Below are 19,671 nucleotides of genomic sequence, written 5' to 3' on the forward strand. Positions count from 1 at the left end.
GACAGAACCCCCTGTCTACCACTGGATGTATAACACATTGATTTGTACCAAAGTATTTTTGTCCAATACCTCAAAGCATAACTTCTGAGCTGATTTGATAAAACCTCCTATATTATATCTTTAATCCATCCATTTTCTTACCCACTTTTAGCAGTGTTGAACTGGGGGTAATTGAAGCCTTTCTTTGCAGTAAATGGCAAAAGACCTCAAACAACCCTCAGGACATGAGTTTATGGTGGACCATACTAATGACCACCTCTACACTCACTTATGCCATTTTAGTTTATTGTCTGTAATTAACCTAACATGTTTGTTTTTGATTGTTGGATTAAAAAATGATAGAGAACACCAAACATCCACCTTAATAAAAGGTTAAGTGTCTGGGTGTTTGTCCAGCTGCTATGTCTTTGTTATTCCAAAAGATGGTACATCACAAACATATTTAGTAGTAAAATGCATTGCATTTGTCCTTCCAGTAGATGGCACATCACTAACATTAACACTGCTTTTATGAATCTCATACCAAATGGCATATAACAGAGACATATGCATTGTAGGGTGTACTACAAACATTAACACTGAGGTCAATGTTGGTTACTTAGATTTCAACCCATTTTAGATGGGTAGCACAGCTAGTCTATGCTATAAATTCAAACAATGTTTATATGAATTGTGAAGTACAAGCAGTAGCTGATGGACTGTAAGGAAATAAAACGGGTTGATAATTTAATTAATGGGGCTGTGAGAGCAAATCTTCATTTTTAAGGAGAGGACACACCTCCAAGGGGATGGATGACAGTGACAAGAATTAAAGAGGATGGTGGATTTCACTGAGGTGTGAGGCAGGCAACCTGTTACTGTATAGAAGAAAATGGAATGTAAATCGAACAGTTTAAGTCAACAAAGAACCTCCTTTATTGCTTTTGAGGTGTGATCTTTAACCTACAGTGGTGTGAAAAACTATTTGCCCCCTTCTTGATTTCTTATTCTTTTGCATGTTTGTCACACAAAATGTTTCTGATCATCAAACACATTTAACCATTAGTCAAATATAACACAAGTAAACACAAAATGCAGTTTTTAAATGATGTTTTTTATTATTTAGGGAGAAAAAAAATCCAAACCTACATGGCCCTGTGTGAAAAAGTAATTGCCCCCTTGTTAAAAAATAACCTAACTGTGGTGTATCACACCTGAGTTCAATTTCCGTAGCCACCCCCAGGCCTGATTACTGCCACACCTGTTTCAATCAAGAAATCACTTAAATAGGAGCTGCCTGACACAGAGAAGTAGACCAAAAGCACCTCAAAAGCTAGACATCATGCCAAGATCCAAAGAAATTCAGGAACAAATGAGAACAGAAGTAATTGAGATCTATCAGTCTGGTAAAGGTTTTAAAGCCATTTCTAAAGCTTTGGGACTCCAGCGAACCACAGTGAGAGCCATTATCCACAAATGGCAAAAACATGGAACAGTGGTGAACCTTCCCAGGAGTGGCCGGCCGACCAAAATTACCCCAAGAGCGCAGAGACGACTCATCCGAGAGGTCACAAAAGACCCCAGGACAACGTCTAAAGAACTGCAGGCCTCACTTGCCTCAATTAAGGTCAGTGTTCACGACTCCACCATAAGAAAGAGACTGGGCAAAAACGGCCTGCATGGCAGATTTCCAAGACGCAAACCACTGTTAAGCAAAAAGAACATTAGGGCTCGTCTCAATTTTGCTAAGAAACATCTCAATGACTGCCAAGACTTTTGGGAAAATACCTTGTGGACTGATGAGACAAAAGTTGAACTTTTTGGAAGGAAAATGCCCCGTTACATCTGGCGTAAAAGGAACACAGCATTTCAGAAAAAGAACATCATACCAACAGTAAAATATGGTGGTGGTAGTGTGATGGTCTGGGGTTGTTTTGCTGCTTCAGGACCTGGAAGGCTTGCTGTGATAGATGGAACCATGAATTCTACTGTCTACCAAAAAATCCTGAAGGAGAATGTCCGGCCATCTGTTCGTCAACTCAAGCTGAAGCGATCTTGGGTGCTGCAACAGGACAATAACCCAAAACACACCAGCAAATCCACCTCTGAATGGCTGAAGAAAAACAAAATGAAGACTTTGGAGTGGCCTAGTCAAAGTCCTGACCTGAATCCAATTGAGATGCTATGGCATGACCTTAAAAAGGCGGTTCATGTTAGAAAACCCTCAAATAAAGCTGAATTACAACAATTTTGCAAAGATGAGTGGGCCAAAATTCCTCCAGAGCGCTGTAAAAGACTCATTGCAAGTTATCGCAAACGCTTGATTGCAGTTATTGCTGCTAAGGGTGGCCCAACCAGTTATTAGGTTCAGGGGGCAATTACTTTTTCACACAGGGCCATGTAGGTTTGGATTTTTTTTTCTCCCTAAATAATAAAAACCACCATTTACAAACTGCATTTTGTGTTTACTTGTGTTATATTTGACTAATGGTTAAATGTGTTTGATGATCAGAAACATTTTGTGTGACAAACATGCAAAAGAATAAGAAATCAGGAAGGGGGCAAATAGTTTTTCACACCACTGTAAATAACAGAACTGATAATAGGGAACAATTTGTTACAGAAGACAGATGAACAGTAAAACTTGAAGCTCTCCAGCAAGTGAGAGTGTTGTTTGGCCTTATTACACTGGCTATTATAGAATTAAAACAAAATTAAATCATTTACACCAATTTGTTCAACACTTAAAAGGAGGAGAACTAATTTTTCAATTTGAGAGGACTGTGTTTAATATTATTTGTGAGTGTCTGCCTATATGAAGGCATAATAGGATTGGCGTAGGACTGGCTGTCAGCTTGGTAATTACTAATTATACATCAAGGTCCACTGTACTTAAATATAGTGGGGAGAGGGAATTTGGAATGTATTTTGGCAAGAAAAAAATTGGAGAAGCCAGCTTTTGGTGTCCTTTCTCCATCGGCATTAATGAATGAATGCATGTTCTGTGGAGTAGAGTGTTATGTTGTTTGGTTGCCATACATAGAGGTGAGGCTGGCTACTGCCCTGGGTTAAGAAGATGATTAAAGGGAACAGTTCTTAACACCCTGAGTACAGATGGGTGGGATGTGTTGGAATAACTAGAAGATGAACTAGAACTTTGTCTCTTATACAATACTAGGGGGCTCTGCCCCCTGCTCGCTTCGCTCGCCAACCCCTGGCGTTGGGGCATGACAAAGAATGAGATGTATGAATGAGATATAGAATAGTGTGGAGGTGTGGATGATGCATATAGAAAGCAAAAAATACAGTGTTTGGCACAGAGTAATGGTTTATTGGAATATTTCTTTGTACACAACATTAGTAGTAAAGATGGTGTACTGTCTTTGAATGAGTCTTCCTTGGCATGGAGCATTTATAACTTTAACTTTAACGTCAGATGAATGTCGAACACGTGAGAAGGCAACATAAAGTTGTCCATGTCCAAAAACGGGCTCAGAGAGGTAGATGTCAACCTTGTCCATGGTTTGTCCTTGTGGTTTGTTGATGGTCATGGCAAATGCAGGTTTAATGGGGAACTGTCGGCGTTTCAATGTAAAAGGTAATTCTAGGTCAGAACTCGTAAGGTCAATTCTAGGAATGAGAACAGTATTGTTAGCATGTGATCCTGTAAGAACTGTTGCTTGAATAACATTGTGTGTCATGGTGTTGACGACTAAACGTGTGCCATTGCATAAACCCTCTTTAGTGTTAAGCTTTCTTAATAGCATGATTATTGTTCCGTTTTTAAGGCTAAGATTGTGTTGTGGTAATCCGGCCGGGTTAATAGTGTTCAAATATTCTAAGGGGAAATTCAGATGTTCATTGTCGTCATCAGAGTCAACTTTGTCAGAGCTTAGAAAGAGCCGTGCCTCTCCAGGAAGTAATGAAATGACGTGGTTATTAATGTGATCAACATTAATATTTTTTGGACATAATATAGTGCGTTGTGTTAAAAGGGGTATTTGGTCCAATGAGATTGCTGTTCCAAATATCTCTGTAACTAAGTCGTCGCAGATAAAGGATTGGGGAATTGTAATAATATCTGGGTGAAGTCCATCTGTATTGGTGAGTGTACCATTTCCCAGTTGTAAAAGCCAATTGTTATATTCTGGATCTGGACATCGCATGTTTTGTACTAACTGTATTGTTTGAAAGTAATGCCAATTGTCTGCGTATTTTAAGGTGGACTGAACAATAGCTGAGCGCATGGCATGTGGAACAATAGCCAAGCATTGTCTAAAATCACCTCCTAATAAAAGTACTTTTCCTCCAAAGGGAATATTATTATTCATCAACGTTTGTAGAAGTTTATCAATGGTGTTGAGTAAGTGACTGGATGCCATTGTACATTCATCAATAATTAACAGTTTCGCAAGACGGATGTCATATTTGTCCACATATGCGAAAGCAGTATGGGCCATTGCCTTTTGGTGGGCTGATATGTACTCCGGTAGATGCAAAAGCAAATGAACTATTGTAGGATCTAATGCAGTTCATAAAGTTATTACTTTCAGGCACATCATTAGTTAGAAGCTTCTGTAGATATTCAGGATATAAATGTAAAGGAGGCAGTCTAATCTGACCCTTTTGACAACAATGTGTAAATTCATTATTTGTATTGCCAGTTGTTTCTTCAGGGAAGTTAAGTGAATGACAATGATTGCAAATGACATTCATTAATCCCAATGAATTTTCCTCAATAGTGCACTCATTATTGAACGCGTTGTCAACCAAGTGGCGCAAACGTTTAGCAGGTGTCTGGCATTGATGTCCGCGACGGGCAGGTTTTGCTTGTGGCGTTTGAGAGGCGCGTTGTTGCATGTCCAGTATTTGGGACGCGCTATTTTGGAGGTGTAATCGATTCGCCTGTGCTGTGCGAAAAGTCCGTTTCAGTCTACGTGGTGCATTGTTTGTATCGAGCCTTGTCCGTTTTTGTATGTCGGTCAGTTGAGCTTTCTGTTTTTGGAGCCTTGCTTGCTTGTTTTCTGGCAGTTCATATGCACGTTGTAGACGTCTGCGTTCATTTATGCTGTCTCTTCGCTCCTGTTTTTGTATGTCTGAGACGCGAGGTCTTTCGGTTTGAACTCGTGCCTGTTTCGATGCAGCACTTTGAGACGCACGCTGTATGCGTCTACGTTCATTTTGTCTGTCTATATGGGCACGTCTCTGTAACGGGGTTAGTTGAGCTTTGCGTTTTTGGAGCCGAGACATTTTTTCTCCCGGAGTTTCAGAAGCGCGTTGTATGCGCCGGCGTGTATTTTGTTGTTTCATGCGGGTTCGTGTGTTTGGTCCCGTTATCCGAGCCGAATCGTTTTGTACCCGTGAGCGTGTATTCATGACTTGTTTGTTCCTCAGCGTGCGAAATATGGATAAGTAATAAGGAGGATCGCACTCACTGTTAATATGGAGCCTTTTCTGCAGTTGAACGGTTAATAGTGGTTTATTGTAAGGAGATCCACCTATGCTGCATAGTGTGAAGGTGTTGAGATGACGTATGTTTAATATGGATGGTTCCTTTAGAAATGGGGCTTTGGGTGTCACTTCTTATTGATGTTAGTGTGTTTGTGGGTCTGATTCGTCGTTGTTGTGAACGTTTCGTGTGCCATGTCTCGTCTGTAATGGGCTTGGCGTGGCGGTCACGGCTTCTTTTTTTTTGGCGCATTAGGAGCTTGTTAAATCCTCGTCTTTGTGTGGGTCCCGTTTCATGTGCAATGGGATTCGTGCGGCGCTGTGTGCTTTTCCGGCGTCTGAGGAGGGGGGGGGGAGGATTGGTGGGGCGCGAGCGTCTTCTTTCTTTTTGTGTGCCAGGGGCTTGTTGAATCCTCCTCTTTGTGTGTGTCCCGTCCCTTGCTTGTAGGGTGGGCGGGGTGGTTTTGGGTTCTTTTTTTTTGTGTGCCAGGGGCTTGTTGAATCGTCCTCTTTGTGTGTGTCCCGTCCGGTGCTTGTAGGGGGGGTGGGTGCTTGCAGGTGGGAGCGAGCGGCTTCTTTTTTTTTGTGTGCTAGTTTCGTGTGCAATGGGTTTCGTGCGGCGCTGTGTGCGTCACCTGCGTTTGACTCCTTTTTTCTGTGCTGACTCCTTTTTTCTGTGGTCACGGCGCCTCATTTCTTTGACTCCTTTTTTCTGTGCTCACTCCTTTTTTCTGTGGTCGCGGCCGCCTCTCGCGGCGCCTCATTTCTTGGGGCGCCTGCGCAGTACGTCTTTTTGCGGCTACGGCCCATGGCCGGATGTCCCTGCGTCCATCCGGTTTAGCATTCTCGGTTAGTAATATGGATAAGTTATAGCGCAGGCAAGATGAAACAGGGACTGAGAACAGTTAGAACATTAGAACATTAGAACACTCTAGACAAGAACAGGCCATTCAGCCCAACAAAGCCAGTTCTATCCACTTATTTCTTCCAAAAAAACATCAAGTCGAGTTTTGAAAGTCCCCAACATCTTACTGTCTACCACACTACTTGGTAGTTTATTTCAAGTGTCTATCGTTCTTTGTGTAAAGAAAAACTTCCTAATGTTTGTGCAAAATTTACCCTTAACAAGTTTCCAACTGTGTCCCCGTGTTCTTGATGAACTCATTTTAAAATAACAGTCTCGATCCACTGTACTGATTCCCTTCATAATTTTAAACACTTCAATCATGTCCCCTCTTAATCTTCTTTTGTTTAAACTGTATAAACTCAGCTTTTTTAATCTTTCCTCATAATTCAAACCCTGTAGCCCTGGAATCAGCCTAATCGCTCTTCTCTGGACCTTTTCTAGCGCTGCTATGTCCTTTATGTAACCTGGAGACCAAAACTGCACACAGTACTCAAGATGAGGCCTCACCAGTGCATTTTAAAGGTTGAGAATAACCTCCTTGGACTTGTACTCCACACATCGTGTTATATAACCTAACATTCTGTTAGCCTTCTTAATGGCTTCTGAACACTGTCGGGAAGTCGATAGCTTAAAGTCCACTGTGACTCCTAAATCCTTCTCATAAGGTGTACTCTCGATTTTCCAACTGCCCATTGTGTATTCAAACCGTTGAATATTATAAGAGTTACAAGAGTGTTGGAATGTGCAATCCATTTTTAAAATATCTGTAATTTGATTTATCTGTTAATGTTTTCATATAGTTGAAAATATGATATTTAAAAGGTACAAGACCCTGTCAGATTACTTTTATGACAGATGGGGTGATCTCATGGTGTGTTTGGCAATGGTGCTCCTGGAAAATAGAAAAGCCCAAGGAATTCCCATTGGCTATTATTGTTGACCCAGTTCCAAATGTGACTGGAATCATTACAAATTAATTCTATGTACTTAATTTACACTTTCATTAGAATTATACACGGGGTGTATAGCAATTGGGTGGCACGGTGGCGCAGTGGTAGCGCTAGCACTGCTGCCTCGCATTTAGGAGACCTGGGTTCACTTCCCGGGTCCTCCCTGTGTGTAGTTTGCATGTTCTCCCCATGTCTGCGTGGGTTTCCTCTGGGCGCACCGGTTTCCTCCCACAGTCCAAAGACATGCAGGTTAGGTGGATTGGCACCCTGCCCGGGACTGGTTCCTGCCCTGTGTTGGCTGAGATTGGCTCCAGCAGACCCCTGTGACCCTGTGTTCGGATTCAGCGGGTTGGAAAATGGATGGATAGATAGTGTATAGCAATTGGCTTATACATTAGACAAAATCATTTTTCACCATCAGTGTGATGTAAATTAGAAAAAAGCAATAAAATAATTTGGACCATCACCACCTAATGCTGCTTAAACATTTGATTTCCATAGGTGAATGGAAAAGTGAGAGACAGTTTTAAAAAAGACTAACATTAAAAAACTTACTAAACACAGAGGAGAAGAAGCTCGGCCAAAATGGAAGAAAATCTTATGGTCTAATAAGACCAAAAATTGCCCATTCTCACCTCAAACTAAGCACTATTGTAGACAGAAGCCTAACACTGGAAACATTCCTGAAAATAATCCTCATTTCTACTAAGAAGAGTTATGGATCCAGGGGCTCGCCACTGCCATTTGTTCTCTGCATCATAGTCTGGCAGAGCTGAGAATATGGAAGGCAAAATGGGTAGGAAAAAGGTCAGAGGAAACCCTAGCAGGATGCCAACTCTGTAGAAAGGAGGAGTTTAGAATGGATTAGTTTTTCATTAAGTATTTGACCTGATGACAGAGTGGTTTAAACATTAAACATTTAAAAATAAATCTCTATCTCTATATTATAAAAAAAAATCTCGGAAGGAGGCGAGACGTGATTGTCTCAGAGACACTTTCACATCCCGCGAGATGAGTCTTTGTGCCAAGCGATGTAACCACGCCTGGGGCCGGAAGCCCAGCAAGACAAGAGGTTATGTAAAGAGATTTGGAAAAGTCCAGCATGGTCATGTCAGACACATTTCTTGTAGAGAGAAACAAACGATATTCACTCACAGGCAGTTATATGTTGCGTTGTCACAATGTAATTCCAAACATGGAATCAAAATTCAATGAGATATTGATGAAAATGTAAAAGCGAAAAGAGATCGAATATATGGACATAGGTGATATGACAAAAGTGCGCCAGACGAAATGCAGATCACGCAGCACGGCAGCAGCAGCAGCAAGCCAGCAGCTGATCGAGCAAAGAGGAGGTAAAAAAAACTATTTGTGTTTCCCATTGTATAACCGTGTAAGAGGGGGTGTCGGAGGAGCGATCGTGTCTCCTTGCAGTGCATTCAGCCCCCATCTTCACAACGCGAGTGGCAGAGACGCAAAGTGGTTGGCGCATAGCACAGGTGGGGGGGAGGAGGGGGTTGGGCGAGCGAAGCGAGCATGGGACTAAATTAAACCCATCCTTCTAGTGCTGCCCAGTCAAACCATGGACCTTGGTTTAATTGAGTACTTGTAGCAGAAGTTCAACTTTGTGCACTCTAAAAGTCCCTAAATGAGTTGAAGAAACTTAAGCAATTTACATATAAGACTGGGCAAAACTTGCAGTGTCCAAATAGAAAAAACTAATATAGACCTATCCAAAAAGGATCATGGATGTAATTTTTTAAAAAGCTTCCTCTAGCAAATAATAACTTGCAGGGAAGAATACTTACAGAATCACTTAGATTCTTTTTCTTGTTTTTTGTGAATGCCTTTGGAAAGTTGTTTTGTTTTTAATGCCTTCTGTACTCCATTCATCTGTTTATTAAACCTGCTTTTCTCACTAGTGCCAGTGAGAGCTGGAGTCGACCTTAGCAGAACTGCACTGGTAGAAATATCAGAAGTAAGCCCAGGATGAGATGCAAGTCCATTTCACTCCATACTAACACACACTCATTCTCACTTATAATAGAGCCTAATTAGTCTAAAAAAAAAAAAAGTGAAAAAACCCAAGGTATAAAATATTTTTCTTGGGGATATTTAATAAACGGTGCAATACTGCAATTCATTAAACTAGGCTGCAGATGGCAGTGTTGCTTTATAAGAAAAAAAAAGTTGTTTCAAGGTTGTATCAGACTGGAGTAACTTGCAACAACAATGATTACATCTTGCCTGAAGAAGGGGCCTGAGTTGCCTTGAAAGCTTGCATATTGTAATCTTTTTAGTTAGCTAATAAAACGTGTCATTTTGCTTGACTTTTCTCTACATTCATAATGGCTAACAGGGTACAACACCCTAGTACTACAAACAATAAATAATAACACTAAATGTCACTCTTTTTAACTTGTTATATATTACATTTATTACATGAATATAAAATACAAAATATAATATTATAATAATATATATTCTTAAATAGCAGCTCAGTACCATTCACTGTTGCAGGAGACTGACGCCTATCACTGAAACTCTGGCTCCGGGTGTGGCGGAAGTGCTGAGGTCCAGGGCTCCCAAGGCATTCGGGCGCCCCCTGGCAGTGACCATGGGCCCCTAGAGGGATGAGCTTCCAAGCTCTGTACCTATGGTCCCCACAGTCGCCAGGGCGGTCGCCCCCACGTGGTCTGAGGAAGGCGTAAGCCCTCTTCCGGTCCTCTGGGGCATTCCAGCCAGGTCGCCTCCCCCAGCCACCTGCAACAGTCTATAATAGTGGCCTAAAAAATGATTTATCTCACAAACTAAATAAAAAATCTTTTTTAAATTATTTAGAATTTCTTCTTAAACAACTCCTTTTGTTTTTGGTTTTCAATAGTGTGCTCACTCCTATTTCTATAATATTGCAGTAATTTATTTCTAATAAGCTTTTAACAATAAAAATCAAATATGTGGTCTTTGGGAATACCCATTATTTTAAAAACTACAAAGCATCTTTTAACTGTAGTATAAACTGGTGAAAATTTTACAAAAATGTATCTGTCATGTATATCCATTTATTATACATACTGTATATCAGTACAGATGGTGGTGGGTAATGTCTGAAACTGTAAACCACAACCTTTAGGCTTCAATCCCCATCATTACTAATTCGCTGCATGACTCTGATCAGGTATCAACTAACCTAAAGTTGAATAATGGAACCAATTGTGTGATGATTTGTAAATTCATTTGGTTAAAAAAAAAACATATAGTAGTGTTAAAAGTGTGGTGCTCTGGTTAAGGTTTCTGAATTGAGATGTGTAATTGCTGGGACAATTATTTTGTTGACTTGGTGTAATGCTAATTTCAAATAATATTCTATAGAAAAACTTTTTTTCATACTTAATAAACTTGAGAGTTCAAGGTAGAAAATGTTTGGTGAGTGGCACATTTTGGCAAGCACATCTCATTACCTCACTGCTTAAAATGCCAGGGGCTGAAACGCTTAGACCATCTGCTGGTTTGGCTTCAGCTGTGCTAAATGAATCACCTTAACAAATTAGTGAAACACTACCGCTAGTAACAATATAATATGCAAGGGTTGGGGAAGGAAAAATGCTTCAGCTCTCCAGTTGATCAGTATTCACAATATTTTGGGAACTGGAGTCAAACTTTGTATGTCAGTACTCACGACAGGTCAAGAAAAGAAACCACTTGGGCCCACAATCAAAGTCTCAGTGCAGAAACTCAATGGACAGTCAATATGCAAGACTAACATGAACGTTTGACATTCAATTACACAGTCTAGAAACCAAGCAAGTGTACTGAGCTGAAAGCTTGAGAATCTTCTGACAGGTGGTCTGGGGACACATTCCTCTCCTGCGGGTTTTATTTAAAGTGAACACTTCACCTGAGATATATTGTGACTGGAGCTTTCTGCTCTGAAATATCTAATATAATAATAAACAGGTATGCTTTCCAAATAAAGAATAAGCTTGAGACCTTTGGTTAATTGTTTATAAAATTAACAGAAGAGACAACTGAATGTAATTGAAAAATAATAATGTAAGGAAGTGTACTTCTTATGTATTTTTGATATACTAGGGGGCTTCGCCCCCTGCTCGCTTCACTCGCCAACCCCCCTGTTTGGTTTTCCAGATACACACTTTTAAGATTTTTCTTTTCTTTGAATTGTTGCTATTTCATTAGTTTCACTTTTATTTCAGAACTTCTGTAAAAACGATATTTGGAATCTTTGGAGTCCCAATGTGCTGAATCTTTTTAATGAGGTCAGTGAGACATGTGTTTAATGACTTTGTACCATAATTCAGGATAGCTTTCTCTGTTTGGAATTTTAGCACAGACAAAGCGATCTACATCATCAGCAGTTAATAATTTTTTTTTGCAAAGTAACCAATAAATGCATGTGAGGTAAACCCCGTTTTTAAAAATTCTCTGACTTAAACTTCAAAGCCTTACAATATTTACATACTTCTGACATATCACCTATGTCCATATATTTGATCTCTATTCCTCTTTTCGTTATTTCTCTGAGTAATAATTTCTCTTTTTTTGTGCCAATGCAATGTTTACTTTCATTTTTTGACAATGTCGTTTTTTCTGCTTTCATATTCTGTATCTTGCTTCGCATGTGTTTTAGAGTGTTTTGAATTCCAGTTTTCATTATCTCTAACCTGTTCTGCATGTATTTGGCCCCCTTGTTTTTTAACCTCTTTATGACGTTTTACTTTGTTTTCTACCCTGTCTTTTATTTCTGGCCTCGCTTTGTCTGTTTTTTTTTTCAATGACACCTGGTCCGTGGTGATTATTTTCCCTTTTTCGAGTAATAATTTCCGTTTGTTTGCGCTACTGCGAACTTTACTTTCTTTTTTTTATACTTTCTAATTTTCCTACTTTCATATTCTTTAACTTTCTCCACATGTGTATCGTGCCATTTTTTTTTTTTGAGCCTTTCGAATTCCACTGCTTTCATAATCTCTAGCCTGCTCTGCATGTGTATAGCGTGAACGTCTTTATGAAGTTCTGCTTTGTCTTTTACTCTCTGTCTTTTAATTCTGAGCCCGATTGGATGTGCTTTTTTTCAATTCCACTTGTTCCGGACTGATAATTACTTTCCTTATTTTCTGAATTTGCACCTAGATTATTCTTTTTCTTTTTTGCTCATTTTTCTCTCCAACGCTTTTGAGTCTCTTTTCTCCGCGCTGCTTTCTTCTTCACTTAGTCGTCGACATTTCATTTATAACGTATTGTCCTTATACGCTTTATATGCGCTGAGACCCTGGATCTGTGTGTGCTCAAATCCTTTACACAACTGAATGTTTTGCTGCCCGTGATTTTATTTGATATTCGTTGTAAGTAGGGCATGTCTTGCAAGAATCTCATGTGCCACGTCATCACGAGACGGTCCTGGGTCGATCTCCTGGCACAAAGTCTAATGTTTAAGGTCCCCACGAGACACTCTGTGGCCATTCCTTTCGCCTCATGGGACTTTTAAGTGTCTTATGTGATCTTAACGTGAAGATCATGTCTCGTCTCCCGTCTTTCTCTCTCAGGATTTTTTTTTATAATAGAGAGATATGTCTCACAACGCTTATACAGGAACATCACAAAGCTGTCAGAAGGAAGGACCCAAGGTCTCTGATTTACACACATACAAGTTCAACTGGACAAACATTTAAATGGGACTCAGTGCAAGTAAAATTCAAGGCTAATACTAAGAGTGCCAGAGAACTGACTGAATTGTGGATATCCAAAGAAAACGCCATTAACATACATTTGGACATGAACCCAGCATATGCAGGCTTGAAAAGACCAACACTCTCCGAACACCACCTCATTATTCCCTCTCCTACATCCACCTACTATCCTTTTTTAATTTTCTATATATATTGCCTTGGATTCCTATATATCTAATCATTTTCCTCTGATGATGACTCCTGATAGGATTTGAAATCTTAGGAATTAAAAACTTTTTTTAAGATACATGATTCATTTTCTCCTTTGTGGATTTCCAGTGTGATACGCAGCCCGGACACACACAGACGGACACCATATTATAGTCCACCACACGTTTATTATACATTCTATTTACAGTTATTTTTGCACAAACCCAGTGCACAAAGCACCAATCACCCCCTTTAAAGTCCTGGCCACAACACAATGCCTTTTCTCTTCTCGGTCCGCCTCCACTCCTCTCCAACACGCTACGTCTTCTTCCTCCCGACTCTCGCCCTGACTGGAGGGAGGCGGCCCCTTTTATGTGCCCCGGATGGGCTCCAGGTGCATCCTCAGGACCTCCGTAGCCACACCCCTGTGTGGCGGAAGCTCCCAAGGAGAAGCCGGAAGTCCACCGGGTGCCCTCAAGTCTCTTCCCCCCAGCACTTCCCGGTGTGGCGGAAGTACTGAGGGACAATGTTCCCAAGGCATCGGGGCGCCCCCTGGCGGTGACCACGGTCCCCTACAGGGTTGAGCTTCTAAGCTCCGTACCCGTGGTCCCCAAAGCCACCAGGGAGGACGCCCCCTCGTGTCCTGGAGGAGGCACAAGCCCTCCTCCACTCCTCCTAGGCGTCCCGGCCGGGCATGGACACCCGCCGGGCACCACACCAGCTACTAATATGCAAACCGTATCATAGATCTTCACTTCCAAATCTACACTCATCGATAAGGCGCATTAAAACTACTGACAACTGAAGTGAATAACATCAATTACCTTGTTAAAATAATGCCCATCTAGGCATGGAAAATATTAGGCAGCAACTGAAAAGTCAGTTCTTGAAGGTGATGTGTTTGAAGCAGGAAAAATAGGCAAGCAAAGAACATGAGCAACTTTGAGTTGGTCCAAATTGTGATGGTTAGACGACTAGGTCAGAGTATCTGCAAAATGATAGGTCTTATGGGGTGATCCCAGTATGCAGTAGTTAGAAAGCCTACCAAAAGTGGTCCAAGAAAGGACAACTGGTGAACAGGATCTTGGGCACCCAAGGCTCATTGCTGCATGTAGGGAGTGAAGGTTAACCTGCCTGGTCTGATACCAATGAGGAGCCACTGTAACACAAATTGCTGAAAAGCTTTTTGCTGGCCATGTGAGAAAAATATCAGAACAGTCAGTGTATCACAGCCTGCATATGGGCCTCTGTATCCGCAGATCGGTCAGAGTGCCCATGCTGATCCCTGTCCACATCTGAAAGCACTTACAATGGGCACCTGAGCATCAGAGCTGAACCATAGAGTACTGGAAGAAGATGGCCTGCTTTGATGAATCACGTTTTCTTTAGCTCATGTGGACGGTTGGGTGTATATGTGTGTGCCATTTACCTGCTCAAGAGATGGCACCAAGATGCACTATGGGACAAAGGCAATCTGGTGGAGGCAGTGTGATGCTCTGGGCAATATTCTGCTGAGAAACTTTGGGCCCTGGCATTCATATGGATGTTACATTGAGATGCACCACCTACCTAAATAATGTTGCAGACTACATACACTTATTCATAGCAACAGTATTCCCTAATGGCAGTGGCCTCTTTCAGCAGGATAATTTGCTCTGCCACACTGCAAAACTTGTTTAGGAATGATTTGAGGAACATGACAAAGAGTTCAAGGTGTTGACTTGACCCCCAAATACCCCAGATCTCAATGAAATCAAGCATCTGCAGGATGTGATGGAAAAACAAATCCAATCATTGGAAGTCCCACCTCACAACTTACAGGACTTAAAGGATCTGGTGCTAACAACTTGATCCAAGTTACCATAGGACACCATACCATACCATAGGATGGGTCATTGCTGTTTTCATGGCTACAGGGGGATGTACATAATATTAGGCATGTGGTTTTAATGTTGTGGCTAATAGGTACTGTATATATTTATACCAGGAGAGAAATAAAAAAATCAGTCATTAAGACCTGGAAAACCATGTGATTCCAAGATGAGAATGAGCTTAGCTTCTTCTGTTTCCTTCGAAAGGTATACTGGAAGCTTTGTGAAAGAACACAAACTGAGAGATCAGTGTGTCTATGATCAAAGGATGTGAAGTGTCTACATTAGAACTTGTAAGGTCTTCGGTTTTAATTGCTAAAACATGCTCCCTGAAATGGTCAGTTAGATGTCTCCCTGTTTCACTATGCAGATGGCTGGACATTTTCTACAACAAATGCAATAGGCATTTTTAGGCAGGCAAGAGTCCCATTGTTTAATATTCAATGTACCAAAGGGACCAGATACAACAGTATTCTTGGTGACATATTGGCAAGTGACATAGCAACTACTGCTACAGCTCAAAATGCCTGGTGAGGAATGTAGCTATCCTCTGTGAAGTTAACTCTGGACAAGAAGTTTGCGTAGGTTAGATGTTCAACAGAGGGAGATTAATTGAGGGTTAGGAAAGGGGCTCCTATGGAAGGATCAGTCTGCAAAATTGGGAAATTTTGTTTGATAACCTGTGGAAGAGATAGAGTGTTATAGTGGAATGGGAATATCTGCAGGATGAAGGCTTTATTATTAGAGTAGATGCAATGAGGTCTACATCTGGCTTGATTGAGGGCAATATGTATATATGAGAAGGGAATTCTCTATCAACGAAGAAACTCCTCATTCTGAATGCTTCATTACATAAATCACCCTCATCACTGCAGAGATGGAGTCCAAGGAATTGTGAAAGAGGCAGAGAGTTTTTAGTATGTCTGGGATGGAAGGAGCAATAAAGAAGGTAACTGTGTGAGACTGACAGAAGTTGTAGCCACTTATGCATGAGTGGGGCACCGTCATATTTCAGAGTTGTTTGTGTACATTGCAATAAACTCACAATTCAATCAAAAGCGATAATGTATTTTTACATAAGCAAGGGTTCTTTTTTCAAATAAACTGCAAGCTCCCTTGCAGTTTGCTCTTTTGTATTAGTAAAATAGGTGTTTTGCATACATATATGCCAAGTCGAGCAGCACATCACAGTTGAGTGAATCTGCTTTTATCAGAAATCACACCTACATTGTGCCACATACAGTGAAAGACTCATTACCATTGGATAGTGGAGGTTCACAGCACTCTAATGATGTATAGCTCTCTATAATTGTCCATTTGTACTATATGTCACAGGAGTAAGAAAAAGACACCAAATATATTGCTCACGTTTACACACCATCAAGCACTGTTATGCACAAAGTTGAGGTCACATTCTAATCACAGTTTTGACTCTATTGAACTTAAGATTCTGGAAATTTAAGGTAGCAGTGCAATTTCCTGAAGCTTCTTCATCATCCTCGTCATTGTGAATTTTGTGTTAGACTAAAAAGTTTATTCTCATGCCATGTATTAGACCGGTTGTCTCAAACTCCGGTCCTAGAGGGCTACATTGGCTGCAGGTTTTCATTCTAACACTTTTCTTGATTAGTGACCATTTTTTTGCTGCTAATTAACTCCTTTTCCTTTCATTTTAATTGACTTGTTTTTTAAGATTTGTTCCCATGAATTTCTTCATCGTTCTTCTGAATTGCTTAATTTCTTTCTTTAAATGGCACCCAAATAGAAACGAAACATGAAGTGAGTGAGCCAGCAAAAGACCAACTAAGTCAGGGCCTCAAACTCCAAACAATTTGACTCCAACCAGTTGCTTAATTTGGAGCCGATTCTTGTTGTTAATTAAACCCATTTTTTAATTCTATGGCTTGTTGTTGCTCTCATTGTGCAATAGCAGAGATTTCCAAAATGGTTAATTTTCTCTTTTCTAAGAGCTCTGTTAAAATGTTTTAGGGACCTGAGCAGATCAGCATTCCTAAGATCTTCGTCCTTCTTTATTATTATATTGTATATATTATATATTGTATGATGGACACAGTTTGCTGGTCATGTTGTGCCACATTCTCATTATTCTCATTATCGTGTGGCCGCTAATTAAGGAAAAAGAAACAAGGGGTCTGAGTCTTCAAGAGCAATTCAATTAAAACTAATTCAACAGAAGTTAATTAGCCACAAAAACAGGATCACTAATTAAGAAAAGAGTTAGAATGAAAACCTGAATCCACTGTGGACCTCCAGGACCGGTGTTTGAGACCACTGTATTAGACTAATTCACACCAATCTTTTTTATTGCACACTAGCTTGCAACATCTTGTTATACTGTGCAAGAATGAGTCAGGAAGCAACCTAGCTCATGAGTAAGTGTTTTAATCTTGTTTTGTTGGTAATTTATATTTATTCTGGAATACACACTTTTTATCTGTAGCTTTTCTCTCTCTATTGGAGTTTACAATCATGTGGAACTGTAATTTTGCAACAGTTTTTGTTTTTGAAATGTATTCATGTTATTAAAATCGTTTTGCATCATTTTTGATGCCATATTTCTTTCTTTCTCGGCATCTCCATTTCAGAGCTTTTGTTGTAGCATTACCAGGGCTACAAATCAAAGATGCATGGTGCGTGACATCAGCTCTGCGATGGCATAAAATGTCAGCACTGACATCCTGTGTCTATCCAAGATTGAAGAAGACTGCTTCAAAATCTTTGCGTGTGTTTTCACCTTTTCATTCTCCCTGAAAATAGATTCTTCGACTCTTTTTTAGCTTTGAGTTTGGGTTTTGTTTTGGGCTGTGAAAGTTTGGTCTGATATTCTGATTGTTGAACGTTTTGCTGTTCTTTTGACTGTGTCTTATTTCCTGGTCCATCTCATTAAATAGATAGATAGATAGATAGATAGATAGATAGATAGATAGATAGATAGATAGATAGATAGATAGATAGATAGATAGATAGATAGATAGATAGATAGATAGATACTTTATTAATCCCGATGGGAAATTCACATATACTGTCTTCTCTCTGACAAAGTACAGCAAAAGGCCAACGGGACCTGTTTTTTGTTTTTATTGTTTTTTTGTTTTGTTTTTTTCTCCACAACTCGCATTATGCTGAGCTTTTAGCTTACCTCTATTCTGTTGCATCAAAGTTCAAACATTCAAATTCCAGTACTGTGTCAGGATGCAATATAATCAGTGAAGACAAAATCAGTGGTGTACCTAGATTAGTTTGTGAGCACAGATAGAACACATTTGGGCTTCCTGAAAGCATGTGTTTAAGAAGTCCAAAATCCAGTTGCAGAGGCTGGCATTAAATCCTCATTTTAGGACCTTAATGATCAAAGTTGGTGGTGACAGCCATAGATGTTTAGCTATAGTCTATAAATGGGACTCTGGCACAGCAGTTTTTTATTATGCAGTTGTGACCGGGCATGGCATGAACTACAAAAAATATGGCAAACTCTGTGGACTGGCTGTGATGATATCCACAATAGAAAGTGGTCAAAAATATCTGGAAAATTCAGTTTAATGTGTCCCAGTAGAGGTCACTCAAAGCATTTTATCACAAAGGAAGTGAGTGCCACTAGTGTTTAGTCATTAAGACAGTCCATATTTGTTTTCGTTGGCATAGGATAATTATCACCTTTTTCAAGCAAGGTGGGACCAAAAATTCTGTCAATCAGATACTAAAAAGCTCTGTGAAAGCATACCATATATTGGATATTTTCCCTTTACTAGTTTAGTAAGATTATGATATATTCTACATTGTCTCTTTACTACTTTTGCTAGATTACATTAAAATATGATACAACACAATTAATACCATATTCTGTATTACAAATTCAACTTAACCATCATCTCCTACCTCTGGGGACAGCTATGAAATAGGATAACCTAATGTGTAATTGTCACTGAAAGATATTCAAGCATCTAGAAGGTTAACAGGGGCCCAGCATGTTGAATGGAGCATAACATTAATAAATTATTGCCAGAGTCTAATGAGGTTTTGGACACTTTCTTTTTATTTTTTTCAAAACAGAATATTTCTCCCACTGCTAAAGTGGGTGGGTTAAGATATAAATAATGAATTAAAATAAAGTGACGAGTGAGCAATATAATCACCACAGATTTTACATTATGCAATATTATCTCATCTGGCAATACTCTGAATACTATTATAATCTGGAGTAACTGTGGTTCCAGAACTGTCTGATAAGTAGGGAGAGACTTCTTCCCAGCGTGGTCTGAGTGTGGGATTATTTCAAATAACTTGAGGCAGGTACCACATTGCTCACAATTAACGTATCAGGGTGTGTTGGTTTAAGTGATTAAAACTGACTTGACAATTTTTTTATTTGGTAGTCTTTTCTACTTTCTAAGTTACAAAGAGAACAAAACAAACATTAAATACTTGCATTACTTTAACTTTTAAAGAATGAATAGCATATTGTAGCATTTTATATTTTTTTGATTTACATTGTGCACAAATAAGGTGATACAATGTTCATATCTAGTCCAGTCACTTTCTACACAGAGTTTAGAAGTTATCCCATGTTTCTAAGTCATTTATTCCACTGGGTAATTAGGTAT

Source organism: Erpetoichthys calabaricus, chromosome 7 (assembly GCF_900747795.2).
Source record: "Erpetoichthys calabaricus chromosome 7, fErpCal1.3, whole genome shotgun sequence".
Lineage (NCBI taxonomy): Eukaryota > Metazoa > Chordata > Cladistia > Polypteriformes > Polypteridae > Erpetoichthys > Erpetoichthys calabaricus.